Source organism: Trachemys scripta, chromosome 19, assembly GCF_013100865.1.
Source record: "Trachemys scripta elegans isolate TJP31775 chromosome 19, CAS_Tse_1.0, whole genome shotgun sequence".
Classification (NCBI taxonomy): Eukaryota; Metazoa; Chordata; order Testudines; family Emydidae; genus Trachemys; species Trachemys scripta.
In genome coordinates this window covers 14,576,458-14,599,282 of record NC_048316.1, presented here as the reverse complement: position 1 = coordinate 14,599,282, position 22,825 = coordinate 14,576,458, and the positions used below count along the sequence as shown (strand labels likewise).

Genomic DNA, 22,825 nt, shown 5'->3' with positions numbered 1-22,825 from the left:
ACCCTTCTCCCTGTCTCCCTCCTCTCCCCCCAACTCTTCTCCCCCAAATCCTTCTCACTGTCTCCCTCCTCTCCCCCACCGCCCTCGTTATCTCTTCTATAACCTACCCTTCCTCTTCCCTCCCTCTTCTCTCTGTCTCCCTCCTTTCCCCCAACCCCTCTCTTATCTCCTCTCTAATCTACCCCTGTCCCACAACTCTCTTTCTCTCACCTCACCTGACCCCCCTCCCTCTCCTCACCCTGCTCTACCCCCTGAGTCTTTCCTTCTTTCTCTTTCCCACTTTTTGTGGGGTGTTGGTGTTGTCTGTGGGAGGCGCTGTGCTGATGGGACCATCAGCCGGGGCTGATTGTGCTGGTGGATTTGTGATGATGGCTGTTAATCAGGAGTTGGATTGAGACCCAGCAAACTCATTGCATATAGGCTCCTGAAAACTTGCCATCCACTAACTTTTGGTGTTTAGCCAGCTGGGGCAAAGACTGAATTTAAACCAGTGACCTAGCAGTGAGGGCCTGTTACTCATACCCTAGCCTCCTGCTCCCTCTTTCAACAGGAAAGATAGTCCTGTCTGAACTGGGAATGCATCCACAAAGAACGAGACCTGTTTCCTTTAAATTGCATTCATTGTCCTTAAGTGCACAAGATATCATCATTGATTTTTATGCTGCTCGCTGCTTTTGTATTAATCATTACCTTTAATTTTAGCCACCAGTGCCTTAACAAAAATAAACTAAAAATAATAATTTTATTTAATGAATGCACCCTGCAACACTCCAGGGTGTTTGGAGAACAGCACCATTACATAAATAATGACAAATTCAAATATGGAATCTAAAAATCAAAATTAAATCATACAACCCAAAGTGTATGGTATGACTCAAAACAATTAAAACCACTTGGCAATTACTAGGTGTGCGCTCCACTAAACATCAAAACAGGAACAAATTTAGGAGGAGTTGGGGAAATGAGGGACAACCAACAGGTACTGGAAACAAAAGATGACAAAAAGAATGATCAAAAAATGTGTGAAGCTACATAGTGAAACCTGTACTAGGACCTGCATATTCACTAGGCACAGCTGTTTTATGTGACTTCTTCAAGATCTCAAAGTTTCCACTTTTGCTTGACCAATGTTAGCTCACTGAGGTCTGTGTGGTTGCTGAATCCAGTCTTTGTTATTACACTGTCACCTACCAAGATCAGTATTGTCACCCTTAGGCATTCAGAAATCCTACATCAAACTGCTAAAATCATGAGATTGGCTTAAGAATAACGAGATTTTAAACATAAAAGGTCTGGATCTTAATAGTTTAAGGGTCTTTTTATTTACCTGCAGGTTTTTGAGCCTTTACGGGTCACATTTTCAAGCTTTTCTCTCCAAACATGGGGGCTAGACATGTACATTTTTAATTAAAATGGCGATTCCCATATAATTATATGACTCCAGGAGCTGGGGCATTAAAAAATACAAAATATCTTGAGATTTGTGATCAAGATACTAACATTGCCAGGTGGTAGATCAATGTACAGGTGAAGAAAAAAGAAGATATAGAAAACTACAAAAAAACAACAACCCCAAAACAAAAAAATAACCCGCTAGCACCTAAAACAGAAAAAGACATTGTACAGATATGAAAAGACACAATGTGTCAGAAGCTTCCAGGCTCCCAAACTTTACATAGGCTTTTAAAACTGAATGACAAAGGCACAGTCTAACAGAGGATGCAAAGGGGGGTTGAACATATATAATATGACATTACAGTTCTTGTACTGTTGACCATCTGTGCAGTGAAGCTGAAATTCACCCCATGCAGAGAGCTGTAAGTGGTGCATGGTTTTGGGTAAGCTTTCCACAGAGGAGTTAATTTCACTCAGGGAGTGGAAGATCCCTGATTATAGAAACTTTGGAGATGGAGAGGTACTTACCTGCTCTGTAAAGCGTGGTGAGACAATCACATCGTTGTGGTATCTTGTGTACCAGTCCATGACTAGGGCCAAATGGTGCTGCCACTCTGCCTTATAGGGTAACTGTTGGGAACTTCCAACTGACAGCTGTTGGAACGTTCACGGTTGTCCTTGGCCTGGGAAGATGCTAACTGGAGGCTGTTGAAGATAACCGGCAGCTCAGCCAATCAGATGCAAGAGTGAGGTACAGTGCACGGTAGGAGAGTGGGAAGAAAAAGTCTGTTGTCTCTTCCCAGTTGTTGTTACCCCACGGTGAACATTACAGCACTGCAGAAGGACTCTGCATGGTTCCATGTCTCCCGTAAGTCTGTAAGGGGAGGATGAAGGCAGGGCATAAAGACTTGTGCTCGTTCTCAGTGCTGGGCTGAACTGTATTCCCAGTGTGGAATGGAAAAGGGGAAATAACAGAAGCATGAGGGAAATGCCTCAGGGAAAGTAAGTGACCCCCAGAGGCTCTTGCTGTTTGGGGGCAATGTGGCTCCTTCTGCTTTTTAAAGTCAAAGGGGTTCCAAAGAGGATGGATCTAGACTGTTCTCAGTGGTACCAGATGACAGAACAAGGAGTAATGGTCTCAAGTTGCAGTGGGGGAGGTTTAGGTTGGATATTAGGAAATACTTTTTCACTAGGAGGGTGGTGAAGCACTGGAACGGGTTATCTAGGGAGGTAGTGGAATCTCCTTCCTTAGAGGTTTTTAAGGTGAGGCTTGACAAAGCCCTGGCTGGGATGACTTAGTTGGGGATTGGTCCTGCTTTGAGCAGAGGGTTGGACTAGATACCTCCTGAGGTCCCTTCCAACCCTGAGGTTCTATGATTCTATGGTTCTTTTGCAGCCTGCACTATCTGTCTGCTCTGCTGGTGGGTTAGCCTTATCAGGTGACTTATTTGGAGTCTTTCTCTGCTGGGTCCAGCTTCTCCAGTTTTCTGGAAATGTTCCTTTCCAGGCTGACCTGTTTGAAAATGAGGCATGTCAACATCCTAGGTTTTGCTTTTGAGTCAAGCATATTGAGGAATTTCCTCACTGTAGACTGAGGCACCCATCCTCTGTTACCTTCATTTGCCTTTTTCCCTAGGTGCCTCTCCCTCTCTGGTCTGACTAGCCAACTTTGCATTCATCTAGAGTGCTTCACTTTTCTATACCAAGGGGAAAGTTCAAGCAAGCCAGAGGCAGGTAGGGTTGCCAACTTTCTAACTGCAGAAAACCAAACACCCTTGCCCTGCCGTTTGTTCAAGGCCCCACCCCTTCTCACTCCATCCACCCTCCCTCTGTCTTCCCCACCCTTGCTCATTTGCTTATTTTCACCGGGCTGGGGCAGTGGGTTGGGGTGTGGGAAGGGGTGAGAAGCTCCGGCTGAGGGTACAGGCTCTGGAGTGGGGCCAGGGATGAGGGGTTTGGGATGCAGGAGGGGGCTCCAGGCTGGGGCCAAGGGGTTCCGAGTGTGGGAGGCAGTTCAGGCCTGGGGCAGGGGGTTAGGGTGCAGGAGGAGGTTTGGGGTGTGGGCTCTGGGCGGCGCTGACCTCAGGTGGCTCCCGGGAAGTGGTGGCATGTCCATCAGCCTCCTAGATGGAGGGGCGGCCAGGGGTCTCCGTGCACTGCCTCTGTCCGCAGGAGCTGCCCCCGCAACTCCCATTGGTCACGGTTCCTGGCCAGTGGGAGCTGCGGAGCTGACACTCGGAGTGGCACCTGCAGGTGGGGGCAGCTTGCGGAGCTCCCCTGGCTGCCCCTCCACCTAGGAGCCGGAGGGACATGCCACCGCTTCTCGGGAGCTGCACGGAGCTGGGCATGGAGCCTGCCTGCCCCACTGGCATTGTGGCCAACTGAACTTTTAGCGGCCTGGTCAGCTGACCGGACTCTCCAGGGTCCCTTTTCGACGGGGTGTTCCAGTCAAACATCGGACTCCTGGCAACCCTAGAGGCAGGTAATTTTTGGTAACAGACAGTCACCTCTGGAATTCATCCCTGCAAGAATGCGTCTAACACTGAGTGTGGCCGAGGGCTGGCTCTAGGTTTTTTGCCGCCCCAAGCTAAAAAAAAAAAAAACCCTCTGAGAGCACCACCGCCAAAGCAAAAAAACCCCAAATATCACCAGAATGCCGCCCCTAGAATTGTGCCGCCCGGAGCACGTGCTTGGTTTGCTGGTGCCTAGAGCCGGTCCTGGTGTGGCCACATTTAAAATGCATTGTAAGAAAAACTGCTTTGCATACTCTGAAATCCCCTTGCGTCCAACTCCTTGACTAGGCTATTTCCATCTCCGTCCCTTAATGTTGCAATGCAGTGGAAGAGTGTAATGTATTAGCTCCCTGTTTTAGGAGAAATGTTAGCTGCTTCTAATCTAACCCATGTAAAATACATCTTGGTGCTGGGTACTAAATGCATGTGATCGTAATAGGTTGTAAATTGACAGCCTTCCTTACAAGTCTGGGGAATTGTCAGTCACGCCCAAATCACTTTTTAGCTCTTGCTTCCAAGCTCCAGTTATTGTCCATCCATCCATCCATTCATCCAACAAACTCACTAAAGGAAAATAAAACTTTCAGCTGGGGCTTTCTACACATGACTCCCAGGGCTTTCTACCTGGAATCTCCCTTTTCCAAAAACTACTGCAGGAGACTGTTCCTTCCGGTATCTTCTCTCGGCAATCCCCCAGCCCCTTCCTGCAGCTCTTTACAGGGCTGGTTTATCTATCCCTTTCCTAATAGTTCCTAATATTCTGTTAGGTTTTTTGACTGCCGCTGCACATCGAGCGCATGTTTTTAGGGAACTATCCCTGATGACTCCCAAATCTCTTTCTGGAGTGGTAACAGTTAATTTAGACCACATCATTTTGTATGTATAATTGGGGTTATTTTTGCCGAAGTCTATTACTTTGCACATATCAACATTGAATTTCATCTGCTATTTTACCACCCAGTTTTGTGAGATCCTTTTGTAACTCTTCAGAGTCAGGTTTGGACCTAACTATCTTCAGTAATTTTGTATCGGCTACAAATTTTGCCACCTCACTGTTCACCCCTTTTTCTGGATCATTTATGTATATGTTGAACAGCACAAGTCCCTGTATAGATCCTTGGAGGTTCCCACTATTTACCTCTTTCCATTGTGAAAACTAACCATTTATTCCTACTCTTTTAACCAGTCTTTTCCTGTCTTTTAACCAGTTACTGATCCATGAGAGGATCTTCCCTCTTATCTCATGACTGTTTAGTTTGCTTAAGAGCCTTTGGTGAGAAACCATGTCAAAGGCTTTCTGAAAGTCCAGGTACACTATATTGAATGGATCACACTTGTCCACATGCATGTTGACCCCGTCAAAGAATTCTAATAGATTGGTGAGGCATGATTTCCCTTTACAAAAGCTGTGTTGACTCTTCCCCAAATATCATGTTAATTTATGGGTCTGATAATTCTGTTCTTTTCAACCAATTTCCCTGGTACTGAAGTTAGGTGTACTAGCCTGTAATTGCCAGAATTGCCTCTGGATCACATTTTTTAAAAATAGACATTACATTAGCTACCTCCAGTGATATGGTACAGAGGCTGATCTAAGCAATAGGTTGCATACCACAGTTAGCAGTTCTACAATTTCATATTTGAGTTTCTTTAGAATGCTTGGGTGAATATCCTCTGGTCCTGGTGGTTTACTACTGTTTAATTTATCAATCTGTTCCAAGACCTTCTCTATTGACACCTTAATCTGGGACAGCTCCTCAGATTTGTCACCTAAAAAGAATGGCTCCGGTATGGGGATCTCCCCCGTATCTTCTTCAGTGAAGACAGATGCAAAGAATTCATTTTAGCTTCTCCAAAACAGCCTTGTCTTCCTCGAGTGCTCCTTTAGTGACTTGATTGTCTAGTGGCCCACTGACTGTTTGACAGGCTTCCAGCTTCTGATGTACTTAAAAAATATTTTTGCTATTAGTTTTTGTGCCCTTAGCTACTTGCTCTTCAAATTCTCTCTTGGCCTGTCTTATTATACTTTTACACTTGACTTGCCAGAGATTATGAGCCTTTCTATTTTCCTCAGTAGGATTTGACTTCCAATTTTTAAAGAATGTCTTTTTGTTTCTAACAGCCTCTTTTACTCTGCTGTTTAGCCATGGTGGCATTTTTTTGGTCCTCTTATTGTTTTTTTTTCTTTGGGTATACATTTAGTTTGAACCTCTGTTATGGTGTTTTTAAATAGTCTCCATGCAGTTTGCAGGCATTTCAACCTTGTGATTGTTCCTTTTAATTTCTGTTTAACTAGCTTCCTCATTTTTGTGTAGTTCCCCTTTTTGAAGTTAAATGCTACTGTGGTGGGTTCTTTTGTATTTTCCCCCTCTAAAAGGATGTTACATTTAATTACATTATGCTTGCTATTACCGAGCGGTTCAGCTATATTCACCTCTTGGGTCAGATCCTGTGTTGCATTTAAAACAACATCAAGAATTGCCCCTCCCTTTGTGGATTCCAGGACACGCAGCCCCAAGAAGCAGTCATTAATGTGTCTAGAAATTTTCTCTCTGCCTTTCTTCCTGAAGTGACATAGACCCAGTCAATAGGAGGATAGTTGAAGCCCCTTGTTATTATTATTATTATTGTGTTTTCTACCATTGTAGCTTCTGTAATCTCCCTGAGCATTTCACAATCCATCACCATCCTGGTCAGGTGGTCAGTAGTATACTCCTACTGCTATACATTTATTGTTCAGACATGGAATTTCTATCGATAGAGATTCAATATTACAGTTTGATCCATTTAAGATTTTTACTTTATTTGACTCTATGCTTTCGTTCACATATAGTGCCACTCTCCTACCAGTCACTGTTATTCCTGTATATTTTGTCTCCTGGTATTACCGTGTCCCACTGATTATCCTCATTCCACCAAATTTCCATGATGCCCATTATATCAATATCCTCATTTCACGCCAGGCACTCTAGTTCACCCATTTTAGTATTAATTTCTTCCTTCGTTGTAACTAGGTAGTAAGAACACCTATTTGCATCAGTAGTGCCTAATCCTGAGAGGTGCTGAGCTTGGACAGTGCCCATTGATGTCAATAAGCATTTGATGGCATTCAGCACTTATCAAGATCAGATCAGGTCCCTAACTCTTTTAAATTTCAGCTTTCCTTTCATTCCCTCCATTTGTCACTTTGCCCTTCTCTGCCTGTTTGAGATTCGCTCTCCCCATATCCTCCCAGTCTTTCTCTGCAAGGCAATATTTGCCACCTGGAATGAGGAGAGCTCTGTGACCACTGAGTGCATTGTATTCTAACCTACTCTCCCTCGCCTAATTAAGTTTCCTTTTTTAAGCAAACCACCCCCCTGTGTCTCCCGGGCTTCTGAATCTCTGCCCAGTTGCACAAGTGAACTTGGGGGGCTTTCGAATTTATTTGTAGATGTGACATCATGGCCCTTTCCATGGCAACACATCGCAATGCCTGAGAGGGTGCTGAAGAGCGGCACACAAGGAGATTTTCAATTGGAACCAAACCGTTTACAGGGTAAATGAGCAAACAACCAAAGGAGAGGCCAAAAATAATAATAGTAATAAATTAAACATGAAAAAAGAAGAAAAGAAACATTGGAAAGGTAGGAAATCACAGATGAGATCTTACCTTTGTAATCAGAAGGCTTCTGGTGTTGCATGGACCCTTTGCAACCTCCTCTGCCTTTCACATGCAAAATCTCATCTCGCATTGCATTTTCTCCTCTGCCATTTGCATATTAATCCTGCTCCATCTCCTAGACCTTTCCAAGTTGCTTTAAAGGTGAAGGGCAGAGAGAGATATTTAGAAGAAAAATATAAAAGGTGGTTGGGATATATTAATAGCACCTTCCATTTAAATATTCAATAACATCTCCCCAAGAGGTAGGTAAAGGTTGTTATCCTCATTTGACAAGTGGGGAAAAACTGAGGTATGAGAAGTGAAGTGACTTACCTGAGGTCATGTGGTGTTCATGGCAGAGCTGGGATCGGAACCCAGGAGCCCTGATCCCCAATGCTCTGGGCTAGCTATAGTTACTGGCTGAGATTTTCAAAGTTCTGCACGGGCTTTAGATGCATGATCCCTATTCATTTCAATGGGAATTTTATATCTAAATGCCATAGACAACTTTTGGTCTGTGTTGTCTCCTGCCATCTCAAAATGTTATGTAATTGTTGGACGCACTGATCAGCTCGTTGCTTTTGAATGAATGCCCACACAACGTCTCTTCACAAAAGAGTAGTATGGAGGGAAAATTCACAGTTACAACCTCTGGAGCTCATTGGCATGACAGCAGCTATCTGATGACCTGTCATATCTTTGATCTGCTGCATCTCACAGTAGAGCCAGTGCCCTCGAGATTGCAGGCACATCCTACTCTGATTATGCTGGCAATCCCTTGACAATAACATTTCCCCTAGTGCTTCTGCCACTTCGCTCCTACCTGAAACTTACAAGTACATGGAAATGTGCAATAAAAATAATTGATCCATATATAGGAAAAAAAGTTAGCTGAAACTTTTCTGAATGGCCGAAGGCTCTCTACCGGGTATGTCAACACTGCAAGTGAAGGGGAGATTGTAGCCCAGGTGGGCATACCTGTGCTAGCTTTAATCTAGCTAGCAGGGGTAACAATAGCAGTGTAGATGTGGTGGCATGAGTTCAAAGCCCTCTAGGGAATCTGGATATGTACTTGGGTGGCTAGCCTGTGCTGAAGCCCATATATTGTTACTCAAGCTAGCATGGGTATGCCTAGCTATGGTACAATCACATCTTCACTTGCAGTGTAGACACACTTACTGATACAGACTGCTGCTGCTGCCATCCCATGGTTTCCTCTGGGCAAAATCAGGTGGTGGAGGTCTGGGTATCGTGGAAGTGAAAAAATTAGTAATGTGGCTCATTGCATTCAGGGAGTCCCTAAACGGGACAGTTAGGTGATCCCCAAATACAGGACACAAGGTGAAATTCACCCAGAGGTTTATACACCAATTCAGTGCCACATAAGCCCTCACCATGGAGATTAAGAGGGGCTGGCTCTTTGCATGGGAGTGAATTTCATCCTCAACGCACCTCTCAGGCCTACAACGAGGAGCTGAAGAGAATCACTGCTGCAGAGAGCTCAACCTGCGGCAGGACTGTTAGTTCCTTTGCCATACGTAACATTGTCCATAAGCTCCAGTCATGAGTCTGCACATTTCTGATGTTGATATTTACAGCAATAAAAGTGCAGCGTCACCATATTTGTGAAAGAGATGAACATCAATTTGAGTCTAAAGTGAGAGAGAAAGGGAAGGTCAAGAAAGAGGAGTCCCAGAGGTGACTGGCGGTGGGTTCAGTTGGGTTTGCAAATCGTTCTGTAAAAATGGTCTCTTCCTTTTTTGGTATGTATTTTCTTTTACAGGGAATTTACGTTTGTGAAAGGTACCAGACTGGCAGCCCTGGGCACCTAGCTTTGGACCTGACTCAGCAAAGTGCTTAAAGTATATGCCACTCTAAACATCCACAATGAATACCAAACCATTGACTTTAATAGTTAAGTAGCTTGCTGAATCCCGAATCCTTCATGCATAGAACAAGCACACCATTGGCAACAGCAGAACACCGCTTCACCAATGGACTACTTCTAGGGGGGAGAAGATAGGTAGGTCTCCACTGTACACTCAGTAGTTACCCTCTCTGCAGAGACTGTCAACAAGTGTGACAGTTAGTGGTTATTTTTGTGATTTATGCTGTTATGTCTGTTAGAAAATGAACTGAGCCTTATTCCACAAGGATAATTGGGGCAAAGATTGTGTCTTGCTATTTGTGCAGTGCCTACCACAATGGGGGCCTGATCTCTGGGAGGGTTTCTAGACTTTACTGTCATATGACTAATAAATAACTCCCATCCCTTGCTAACTACAGGCTATATTTGAACCAATAAGCTGGAGGGGAAAGACTCTATAGATCACTCCTATTTCTGTGAGCTACCCAGGCCCATGTTGGCTATATCTATATGCACTGATTTCATTTTAATCACCGGTGATCCTGTAAAATGGAATGGGGGAATCCTCATTGGCAGGTGTGTAAAACCGGGGGAGAAGGGAAGCAAAGGTTACCAATTTGCTGCCCTTTACCACCACCACTGCCTCTTGTAGACGGTGATTTTTCAGAGCATTCCGAGACTAGAAAAACTGCATTACATACAAACCAGAAATACTGTTGATCAGAATTACTGATTGCTTGTCTATCCAGCAAGAGCCAGGACTTTTTTTTAATACCCAAAACCACCCAGCGATCTGACACAGATTGCTTTTGGAATATACAAACATTAGGGACCTATACGGCTTATACATGTAACAGTGAAGCATGATTTAATTAAATGAGCACTGGGCAGGAAGCCAGGAAAGTCTGCATTCTAATTCTGGCTATGCCACTGACTCATTGTGTGTCCTTGAGACAATCATATAACATCTCCATCCCCCAGTCTGTAAAATGGGGCTGGAAATGCTTTTCTACAAGGGGGAGAGTCAGGGCTTGATTTTCAGAGATGCTCCACACTCACAACTGCAGGGGGCAGGCAAATGGTGAACTAATAATAATAATCCCGAGCTCTAATATAGAGCTTTACATAAGTAGATCTCAAAGAGCTTTACAAAGGAGGTCAGTATCATTATCTCCATTTCACAGGTGGGGAAACTGAGGCACGGAGAAGTGACGTGGCTTGTCCAAGGTCAGCTAACAGGCCAAGGGCCAATCCACTCTGTCAGTTCTTTTGAGTCCCAGTCCAGTTATCTATCCACTAGGCCACACTGTCTCCCCTACGACTTTTGTTTTTATGCTAAACTCTGTCCATTGTATTGTTATCTCATCCTAAACCATCTCTACCCCATTGGCCACCTAGTGTGACCTCTCTGATACCAAGAGTATACACTCTCTGAGACAGGACTGTCTTCTTTGTTGTTTGTTTGTACAGTGCCTAGCGCAAGGGCCCTTTATCCTTGATTGGGATTCTGTGGCAATAGAAATAAACAATAGCAGTAATAAGCACCAAATAGGTCCAGGTGAGCGCTGGATGCTCAGTGCTTCTGAAAATAAGGACATGGATGTTTGTCCAGAGCTTTGGAAGTACAAAGAGCTAAGAATCATGATTGATTATTATCCCTCATTATGAAATGTTTGCTATACCCTAAAATGATTTGTTTAACCCATTCCAGGTATATGAATCAAATGCTTTTTCCAGCTGGGTTTCATGCATAAGAAGGATCAGCAGCAAGCATTGGCAATGCACCCTCTCCATCGTCTCCCCGACACCAGCACACGCTAACGCGCAGTGTTCTACAAGTAACAGAAGAAGGAGGAGAGCAAACAACAACATCCCAGCAAAAGAAGGAGGGGGCCCCTGCATCAAATTCCAGTCTGTTTTATAAATAAATATGGCACGGGTGCCAGCTTTGTTGGTATGGATCCCAGTGATTTTCTTCTGACATATGTTAGTTCCTCTGTTTGAGCCAAAAGACTTAGTAAGCAAATATTTAACAAGCATTTGGAACATGTGACTTGGGCTATCTCTAGGAGATTACTTATTTATCTAATAAAGGATATCAACTCTCATGCTTCAGGGCATAAGCCAGCCTCTAACGGATGGGAGCTCGGAAGAAAACTTCCTCTAAGGGCAGTTTATTCCATAATCGCCCACTACAACATTTGTTGCATTTTCTTTTGAATCATATTGTTCTGGCCACTGTCAGTGACCAGATATTGGATTAGACAGACCACTAGTGTGATGCATTATGACGATTCCTGTTTCCCTGTGATACAGGCACAGACACACACCTGGAAACGGAGGGGGAGAAAGTGAGAGAGCCCTAGAATCAGGGAGAGACAAGGAGTGCTGAGAAACAGAGACATGGGGACATCGCCCCAGAGAGATGGTCTTGCACAGAGAACACCATGGTGCATGAAGAATCTATCCTAGAGGGGCCCAATCAGTTAAATGGTCAGTAAGTGGCAAAGTGTTTTTAGTTGCAAGGATTGTCACATGCCAGGAGATATAAACTGGTCGATTTTATCAGGAAAACCCATGTTTTCATTACAGCATGAGCAGCATCCGTTTAAATGTCAGAGTTCTGAAGAACAGCCTCTCATTGACCATTTGTTCCTGCTCCATCCAGGGTAGCTCCAGCAATAGCCCCATGAAACCACGGGTGGATTGGAGAATCTAGGCTTGACTCAGGGCTCACTTAGGGCCTGATCCGAAGCCCATTGGAGTTAGTGGAACAACTTCTGTTGATGTCATTAGGCTTTGGATCAGGCCCTTACACTGTTTGTTCTCCCCTGATTTTAGCAGAAGTACTTCTGATTTACACAGGTATTAAGAGAGAAAAACCAGCCCTTCCATAGATCTCTGCTGCCTTTGAGACTCTTTAGTCCAAAAGGAAACACAGGGACGTTGAGGTAACATCGTCAGTGATACTAAACTTCCTTTCAACTTCCATACTATTTTATTTATATTACAGTTCCACCTAGACACATAGAGACGCATCGTAAGAGGCCTTCCCTGCCCTGATGAGCTTGCAGTCGAAATAGTCAAGCCATGCAAAAGGTGGGAAGGGAAATAGAAGCAGGGGTGCCAGAACAATTTGTATAGTGGGGGGGTGCTGAGAGCCATAGAACCAAACTGTAAACCCTGGATAGAATGGAAACCACTTCAAGCCAAGGGGACGGCCACACCCCCAGCACCCCGAGTTCCAGCACCTATGAATAGAAGCACAGACAGGTGAAGCGACTTGCCCAAGATCAAACAGCAGGGCCATGGCAGAGCTGGGACTAGCATCCAGGCCCCCTAACTCCCAGGCGGGCAGCCTATTAAGTGGGTCACCATTTTGGGCGTCAGGAGAAATGGGTTCTACTCGCAGCTGTACCACTGATCTGCTGTGTGATTGTGGGCAAGTCGCTTCCCCTCCCTGTGTCTATTTCCCCTCCTATCCTTTGTCGGGTTTGCCCTGTAAGCTCTTCAGGGCAGGGACGGCCTGGTTCTACAGTACCCAGCACAGAAGGGCTCCAATCTTGGCTGTGGCCTCTAGGTGCTACTGGAATAGAAATAATTTCCGCTGATGGAGAGGACACCTTGGATCTCACGTGTGCCCCACAATCCTCTGCTTTGCCCGCTGAGGTGCCTCCTTAGAGTAGCCACTGCATCCCACGCAAAGGATTCGGCAGCTGACTAAGCAGAAGCCAGGAGACAAAGAACACGGGCAGGGCGGCATGGGTTTTCAGAAGAAAGCAGGGAATGGTGTGGTGAGGGAAGGAGGGAAGATCTTATTTTTTGCCAAACTTCCTGGTCTCAAGACAGTCTCAGAGGAGGCCAATAATGGCCGACACATCCTGCTTGGGAGGATTTATAGCACTTTTATTTTAAAAGGCTAAGGGTGAGTGTTGGCAGCGGGGCGGGAGGAGAAATGTAATAAAGGAATGTTTGGGTTTTTTTTTTCTGATAGATTGCTATGAAAAAACTCACCCTTGGGATAGAAGGGTGATCCTCGATTTCAAGGGCAATATTTGTCTGCTATTACTTTCTCAACCAGCCTGCCTTCTTGCTTATCTTATCTGTCCAGATGCCATGGTCAGAAGAGGGACATTATTGAACCATAGGTACATTAGCTCTATTGGTCTCATCTCCTCTGGCTACACAGACGTGTGAATGCTACAGAGAGAGACGGGCCATTTTGACACACAAATGAGTGTCAGCTGTTTGTCCCCTTGCAGCTGCTGAGCGAAATGCTCCCCAACAAAGCAGAGAGAAATGATGCAAACTGAGGACTTGCTCCATGTCCTTAAGAGATGGGGACGGGGGGAGAAGGTGCTGAGAAAGACAGTGGTGTGTGTACAGGGTGATTGTCATGGTTACCTCTCTCTCTCTCTGACAAAACAAATGGCACCACTTAATGATGGTCACCCAAACAGCTATGGAAAAGTGTGTGTTAATCAACTGGCTGCTAGCGGAGCTGGGTCCCTGCTATGTGAAGCAGAAGCCTTCACAGGATCGCAGACAGCCCCCAGGAGCTGGAGGGGAACGGTAGAGCTTTCGCAGAGGGACACATGTTGCTGCAGCTTGCAGGGTAAGGCAGCCCCGACATCCAGACGGTGGGGTGGGGAGGCAGCAATGGAGCCAGGACCCCCCTGGGAGTACGGGCAGGATGCGCACTGGGGCGGGGGGAAGCTCGCTGGGATAGCTAAATGCCACATGTTGCTGAGGTTTCTCCGTGTGCAGAGATCGCCTCCCCCCCGCACCCCATGCCTGTCTGCCTCCTGATCGGTCTGTCTCTCTGTCTTCCAGAGACAAAAGGAGGCTGAAGCGGTGCTTGCTACCGCCTCCCGGCTTGTCCGGGCTTTCTGGGCAGCCGCTCGCCCCAGCAGCCGGGCTCGGACCATGGCAGGAGCCGGCAGGCGCGTGTGAAGTTGATCCCGGCCTCCGCACCCCTCCTCCCGCCAGCCAAGGTAAGGGAAGCAGCCGGCTACTTTCCGCGCCCGCTCCCGGAGCTCGCTGGCCGCTCCGCAGGCCCGCGGGGGGGGAGCGTGGGCGCATTTCCCAGGCGCTGCGCGGTGCCTCGTCGCAGCGCGCAGCGCAGTGCTGTTCAAAATCCCGGTCACACTATTTCTGCGCGCACGAGCCCAGCCTGGCAAAGTGCCGCTCTCCTGCCTCTCCCAGCTGCAGGGCACGGACGTGCTCCCAGCCCCCGGGCCGGGGGCAGAACAGGCAGGGGCCGGTGACAACCGCCGGGGGGGGGGGGGGAGTAAGAAAAGCCCAACGACCTCTTCGCTTCGCCTTCTGCCCGCTCGCTGGGCGGAGAATGAACTTCACTAGCCCCTGCTGGGGTGTGTGTGGGGGAGAGGGGGTTAGATTCACAAGCCCCTGCTGGGGTGTGTGTGTGTGTGGGGAGGGGGGTTAGATTCACTAGCCCCTGCTGGGGTGTGTGGGGGTTAGATTCACTAGCCCCTGCTGGGGTGTGTGTGTGGGGGGGTTAGATTCACTAGCCCCTGCTTGGGGTGTGTTTGTGTGTGTGGGGGGGGCAAGTGCCTTACTTGCAGGGGGGCTTGATTTGCTCCATCCTCCCTCAGGAATCCTCTGCCCCTGCCAGCTACTGCGGGCCGCTGGGGCCAAGAGCTGGCTTCCCCCTGCAGTGATTAGGGCCTGGCTTCTGCAGGAGCGTGCCAGCACCCCGCTGCCATCCAGCGTGGCGTGGGAATGCTGCCCAGCAGTTTTTTAAATCCCCACCGTGGCAAGCTTCCTTGGCAGCCCTGAAGGCTGAACCCAGGGCCTGGGTAGGACAGACACAGCCCCCAGGCAACAGGTGATGGAACTTCTCCCCCTAGCTAGGGAGCCTCACCTCTGTCCTGAAAAGACACCCCCCTCCCCACACACACACACACACACACTCCTCTCCTGGGCCCCATCAGGTCCTGAGTGCTTTGCTTAGACTAGCCTTCCAGGGGGCCAATTAGCACCAACGCTGGTGGCCGCTGATCCAGGGGGATGAGTGGCTCCATCCTTGGTGCTAAGCGATGGTTGAAGGGGCAGTCTCTTGTGGGTCTGAGGCCCGGGGCTTTCCGGTTGCATCCCAGAGGAGCTGGCTGCACAGGGACGCACCTGCTTTTGTTCCCGCAGGATTATTGCGGGTGCCTGGCTCTGGGAACCGGGAGCTCCGAGCACCAGGCTGGCCCCGCAGGACAGAGATGAATGACACCCACTGTGCTCGCAGAGAGCACGTCGCAGCCCGGTTGCTTGCAGAGACGGCCAGCAGGCAGCAGCAGCCTAGAACCCCCCTGCTAGGTCCGGGCAGGGCTGCTGGACGGTTGGGATTGGAGAGCAGGGGCTCCCGGGGAGGCTGCAGATTGCTCCTGAAAATCTGCTGGCAAAGACTTGCTTTCCCACCGACAGTCAGGCCACCTGGGGCAGGGCTGGCAATGAAGGGCCACACCCAGGGGCTCTAGTGCCTTATGGGCATCCAGGTGTGCCACCCCCCCTTCCTCTTGCCAGCGTGTAAGTGACATAACAGACCTGTCTCTTGACTCAGCCCAGGGCAGCCTTCCAGCAGGGCATACGTCTGGAGTGGGGCTTCTGCCCGGGAAGAGAGACACTGAAGCCAGCCAGGAACCATGTCTGCAGGGCTCTTCCTAGGGATGTTTCTGTGGGATACAGCCTGGCAGTGACCCTTCCCAGGGAGCACACCGCTTTCCACTATGAGGCAGGGCCTGGGATAGATCTAGGGGAGAAGGTGCCTAGGGTTAAATAATCCAATGTTTCAAGTGCCTCTTCCACCAACCATCATCACCGCTCGCAGCACATGGGAAACAAAGCACAGAGTCCTGGCCCTGCCCCTTCCACCATGTCCAGCAACTTGAGGAGAGGAGGCCAAGCTGCCCTGGCACTGAAGGGGAGGCCTGCAGTAGCTGCAGCCTGTTGCTCTGCCCATCAGCCCCTGCCTGCCCCACCCCACCCCACCCCACCCCACTCCAGAATCTGAAGAATCAGTATTGGGAAAGAGCCTGGAGCATGTGCAGCTTCTGACCTCAGTCAGTGGCGATCCACTCCCCAGATCAGGCAGGGGACCATCGCCAGGCCAGCCAGCACCATAGGGGACAACGTGCATCACCAACTGACCCAGAAAACTTTTAAGGGAGCCCTGTGTTGTTACTGTTTTGTCAGCATGTCACCGTATTACAAGACCCACCCTTAGAATGCAGCTCCTGCTGGGGAGGTGAAACACAGCAGCTGTTTTTAACAGCACACGGCAACACAGAGATACCATATCCAAGCAAAACTACAAGGCGAGTTTCAGGCTTTGTCTACACTGCAAGCACAAGCTCTAATCCAGCTAGCCTGGGTAATAAGAGTAGTGTAGGCAGGGCAGCAGGGGCTAACAAGCTCACCCAGACATGCTCTGGTGGCTAGCCTGTGCTGGAGTGAAGCCCCTGCTGCCGCCTGCACACTACCATTACCCCGCTAGCAAATTTAAAGCTAGCCTGGGTGTCTCTTCCCATACTACAATCACATCTTCACGTGCGTTGCAGTCCTACCCCAAGGGTAGGTCTACAGTGGAGCTGGAGATGTAGTTGCCAGTTGAGGTAGATATTAGCTAGCACTGAGAGTGTGCTGAAAAGGGCAGTGTAATAGCGGCTGCACAGGTGGCAGGACAAGTGAGCCACCCCTGGGGCAATCCCCAGGTATGTACTGGGGCACTAGTGCAGCCTGCCACCCCCCTGTGGCCAGGGCTGAACTGCTGTTTTTAGCGTGCTGGCTGGATCCAAGCTAGCATGGGTGTGTCTACCTGAACTGGAAAGGAGACTTCCAGCTCCACTTTTCACTGGGCGTCTGGCAAGGCTTGACCTTGCTTACCTCCGACTTCTGACGAGGACAAATGACTGAAAGGAACATCCTGTGCTATATAGCAAAGGCACCATTTGGCATCCGTGCTGGCGGCCGCAGGGGTCTGGGTGGCTTTGGAGACTAAACTTCTCTCTCATCCCTAGGGGGTGAGCTTTCCAAAAGAGGGTTGAGGTGCATTGGCCTGGCAGTGTTGGGAAGCTTATGCAATTATTGCCTATGTTTTACTGGTTCTGCAGATGAATAGGGCTTCATTTTCCAGTTCCATCCCGTGGGAACAGCCGCTGAATTCACTTTGACATGATAGTAATAACGAATGGCCATAATGCATCAGGTCCGTTCTGTTTTTAGTCTGGACAACAGAACCCGGGAGAGATGTTCATAGATCACAAGAAATGCCCGATTGTAATCAGCCTGACAAGCCACTGGATGTCAGTGTTGATTGATACAAATGAAGCTGAAGGAATATTTACCCAGCAGAAGAAAACCTGTCTCTCTCTTCATCAAAGCAGCTTGAATGTGGAGGAGATCTGGAGGGGTGATCTCCTCACATCTCAGGGCTATGCCTGGTCTGTTCCTGGACAAGAGACCTCCGAGGAAACCCATATGGCACAGTTAATAAAGCCACTATTCCCTTAGTCATTATTGATCCAGTACCCCAGCCTGGCATTAGGAAGGTGTTGTGCTGTCATGGGGCTCATCTTTCTGAAAAGATTTACAACGGAGGTCCCAAGTGCTTGTGGTCATTAAACATCCCAATGAACTTTTTGCAACAGTAGGAGCGATAGCCTTGGTAACTCGGCCTATTTCTGGCTGGGTAATTATATTCCACCTGGCTAAAACTTCCCCTGTAGTTTCAATTGGATGCAGTATTTTTCACCTACAGCCCTAAACTGTTGCATAGCATTCTCATGTGCTGTTAAAGAGCTTCTGGGTTCCACTGTAGGAAGGGCTGCATTTCTGTGATGTGGCACACGACCCTTCTCCATTTAATTCCAACTGGGGGGGGGGAGCTCCATTGAAATAGTTACTCCCGAGAGTAGAATTCTGGTACCCAGAGCTCAGCAGGGAGATGTGGCTGTAGCATGTGCGGAACCCAGAAACACCACAGAGGTGTGGCAATGTAGTGGCTCGTGGCAGGGGTCAGTCGGGCATTGCGTGGCTTAGTTCATGCACAGAGACAGTTTAATATCAGATCCGCTCTTTACCGGAAGCCAAAAGCCTGGTGTTCTGACTCTTTGACCTTCGTATTACTTATATTACAGTAGCACTGAAGAGTCAATCAGGATCAGGCTGCATTGTGCTAGGTGCTGGATAAGTATACATGAAGACAAGGCCCTTGTCCGATCAGGGTCTTTTCCATCTTTGCCTCCTCTGATGCTAAAGGCTGGGGGCAGCAGTGAGGAAATGCTGAAGGCAGCAGGATGCATTTTTGGAAGGGGGGTTGATGTAGGGTCTAAAAGTCCCACCCTGTCCCATCATCCTGAGTGCAGACTAGCAGAATAGGGCTCACTTTAAATGCTAGCTCAGTTGCAAATATTAAAGTTATCAATTGGATTATTAATGCTGCCTGAGAGGTCAGCCTGGATGCAGTTACAACCAACCCCGGGTCAGTTCTCCCTGCCATTCCTAAATTCTGGCATCCTCCCCGACCACCTCCTTTCAGCTGCTGCCCTCAGTGAGGGGGGCAGGACTCAGACTGGGGTGCACAGTGGCTGGCTTAGCTTGCAAGCAGGACCAGCCATTCAGAAAGCAACGTAGCAGCCACCATGGCAAAAGCATAAAACATAAGGGAATGTTCCTGCAAGCAATCCCATATTGGCTGCCTGAGGAGTCACACTCCATTGTATCTATTGGCCCATTCGCTAGGCGGTGGCATCATTATTATTAACTGTACTGCAGTAGCATCTAGGACCCATTGTGCAAACATAGAAACAAACAAAAACCAAAAAGCTTAAGTTCTTTTGTGCGAGGATCAAGTGCTCTTGCCTACCTGCAATCACAATCCAGTCTGTCTTTCTGTTGACATTTGATGGAAGCAAACAAGCCCTAAAGAGATTGCTGTACCCTCTCTCTTTAATAGAGGAGACATTTAGGAGCAGACTTTGAAAGGCTTAAAGATGCAGATGGGATTTTCAAAAGTGCACCCATCTGCATCTGTAAGCAACTAACCTTTAAAAACCTGGCCCTTAGAACCTGATGCAAAGCTCATTGCAGTCACTAGAAAGACTTCAGTGACTGGCAAAGGCCCTCGCTGCTGTGCAAAGTGGGCGTAAAATGCTACTTTCAAGCTTGTTAGTGTGTAATAAAATTTATTCTTGAAAACAAGGCTCTGTACTTTGCACGTCTGTGCTGCCCTTCTCGCATATCAATCCATCAAGTCACATGCCCATAAAACTCCCCCACCTGAGGAACATCCATCCACCATAAAACCATCCAGAGTGTCACCCCGCCACATGAAAAGCACAATAACTCACATCTCCATAGAAATCCCTCACCATTATGTATGCAGAGGATCAGACCATTAACAATACAGGAAAAGGCACCTCAGCAACGTCTGGGGGTCCTGTGGCACCTTTAAGACTAACAGAAGTATTGGGAGCATAAGCTTTCGTGGGTAAGAACCTCACTTCTTGCATCTGAAGAAGTGAGGTTCTTACCCACGAAAGCTTATGCTCCCCAATACTTCTGTTAGTCTTAAAGGTGCCACAGGACTTTCTGTTGCTTTTTACAGATTCAGACTAACACGGCTACCCCTCTGATACTCAGCAACATCTTTGCATCCAGAAGTTTGACTGACAACCACAAGTGAATCTTCACTTCACTGCCCCACTGGCAGTTCCTCACCATCAGTTTGAAAGCAGAGTCATGGAACATGCCTGATGTATGGAGCATGCTGGCCAGCTGTATATAGGGAATGCCAGCCAACTGCTGGAGCACTGAATCTTCATTGAGTTTTCCCCTTTACTTTCTGTTATGCAAAATGTAGCAGGTAGATATGACGATCCCTGTGTTAGTCAATGGACGGTCATTGCCAATCAGACATCCCTATTTTACTTTTGGTTACAGCTGTGCCAATAACTGATCTTTCAGTTAGTTCGCTGGCTGAACTGAAAAATTGAAGTAGAAAAACGAAAGCAAGTTTTTGGCCAACACAAAAAAAAATAATGTTTTGGGTCAAATGCAATATTTTGGATGTTTTTGATCTTTTTAAACAACAACAACAACAACAAAAAAGATTACATAAAAATTGAAGTCAATTTCAAGACAAATAGATGTGGCAAATTGAAAATTTTTACTTAGAAAATGTCAAAAGATTGTTTGTTTGTTTTGACTGAAACAATTTGTGAATTTGATACAAATTCACAGAATTTTGCAGTTGACCCAAATCTGCATTTTTTGGAACTCCCTCCCAAAGCCAAATTTGAATGAAATGTTTTCCCCCAGCACTAAATGCAGTCTTTGCTGCGCGCATAAGTGAATCTGTATCTCCCGGCGGATGTGTAATTAGGGGAGCCCGGTAAAAGGGGGCGTGCAAGGACACAGCCAGCTCCGTGGTTTTGGGTGGAATAGGGCTGCCTTTTGCTCTCTTGGGGAAGGTCGGCTATCACACCAGCTCAGTGTCTGGAGCATAGACGAGGCCAGAAGGTACCAATTGTAGGGCTCAGACAGCAAAGTGCAGAGCACAGAAGCAGAGAGCACAATGGGAATCATGGTAGGCAGAGTTTCTAGCTAGCGGAGAGCAGAGTAGAGAGGGCAGTTTCTCATCCACTGCTCCTAACCAAGTCACTACAAAATCCCGTGCAGTGCTGTCTGACTGAGGACTCAGAGAAGGATAGAACCATCCTTCCCATCATTTTCCTCCATCATTCTCTCTCTCATTTAGTCCTCCTATTCTCGCCTCTCCCGTGCATACACTTGATGGCATCAATGTCAAAGGAGACACAATCTGCAGCACGCAGTCGTTCCATTCAGATGCGATCAGCTGCACAGTGTCTTGCAGAGCCGCTTTTGACATCGTCTCTTTGCTGTACTAAGGGCCTTGGAAGGTGAAGCAGCGGAAAGAGTCGTCGGCGCGATTCCTTGGTTACGTTGCAGCGTTTGTGCCGCTAGAGCCCTAATGCAGGTCTGAGGAGGTGCCCCTCACAGACGAGAGCAGCTTGAGGCAGATAATAACCAGTCCTATCCTAGGCTGGTTACGGAGGCAGCGTGGATCGGGCATTAGACTGCGAGGGCTTGTCTTCACGTATAGCACTACTTTAGTGAAGATGCTACTACGCCGATAGGAGAGCTTCTCCCGTCAGCGTAGTTAATCTACCTCCCCGAGAGGCGGTAGGTCGGTATAACTACATAGCTCAGGGATGTGGATTTCTCATCGTTATACCCATGTAGACTTGGCCTGAGTCAAGAGACCCGTGTTCTAAAACTGGTTCTGCTGTGTGCCCTTGGGTGAGGCACTTTCCCTCTCTATGGTCTGTTCAGACAGTGAACTCTTTGGGGCAGGGACTGTCTCTTGCCATGAGTTTGTGCAGCACCTAGCGCACGGGGCATTTCTAACAACAACAAAGCTGCAATGGACAGGCGGGGAATTGGTCAAACACAGAGGTGGTGGGGCCATGGCTTGTATTCATGTTAGGTAACACGGAGATCTGCTGCCCTGTGCTTCTCTGTTTTCCAAGATCCTAAATGCTTCATCCGGGTTGGGAGGAGAGGGGCCACAGACTGAACCTATTCAAAACGCATTAACAGCCCCTTCCCTTGAACACATAACGGAGGGTTTGAATGTGTAGGTGGATTTGGTGCCTCTTTCCAAGGAGAGCTTTCAAAACCTGGCAATCTGCAGCCCTAGCACGCTAATGCCTTCCTGCAGGCCATGGATAGAAACAGCCGTGTATACAGCAGGGGATGGAGGAATCTCAGGGTTCTAAGAGGCTTGGTTTGAATAACTGCCCGTAGCTAGTCCCAGTGTCTCTGGAGCTCCATCTCCACAGTTCTTCCAATAGACCCTGACTCTCTTCTCAACCTTCTCATTGCCCCCAGCTCTCCCCACACCTCTCCAGTGGGTTCCCAGCTTCCTTACAGCAACCAGATTCTCCAAGTGACAAACCAGGACAGTTGCTGCAGGGGAAAAGGGATGTACAGAGTCAGACAGGAGAGTTTTGGCTGTGGGAGGGGAACCAGTGGGCTCATTGAGGAGGTGGAAGAAATGCAGGTTGGCTCCCAGTGCCGGGTCAATCTGAATACTTCCACCTGTCACTCCCAAATTCAGACCTGGCTGCAGCTTGAGCATCCCCCTCATAAGAGGCAGGACTTGGGTGTCATGCCTAGAAAGGGGTTTCTTCAGTGAGGCTGTTGGACACAGACAGACCTTGTGGTTCTCTCTGGTTCCCTAGCTCCCAGGCTGGGCCTGCAGAAAGGAGGCCCGTGTTGTGGGCATGGGCCTGAGGCATTGCCTATTCCAAACCTCTGGGGCCTGGCTAGTAAAACATGTTCATGTTTCAGTTCTGGTAACAGCCACAAAGAAGG

The 22,825-nt window shown here is 47.9% G+C and overlaps 1 protein-coding gene across 1 annotated transcript in view; it reads left to right on the top strand.

Moving 5' to 3' along the window:
• The first annotated feature begins 14,168 nt into the window (after positions 1–14,168).
• Positions 14,169–22,825, top strand: part of VWA5B1 (von Willebrand factor A domain containing 5B1) — a 70,625-nt gene continuing 61,968 nt past the window's right edge. The window contains exon 1 of the mRNA XM_034753650.1: positions 14,169–14,412. The gene's annotated coding sequence lies outside the window, so the exon portion shown is untranslated. The remainder of the gene's footprint in view (positions 14,413–22,825) is intronic.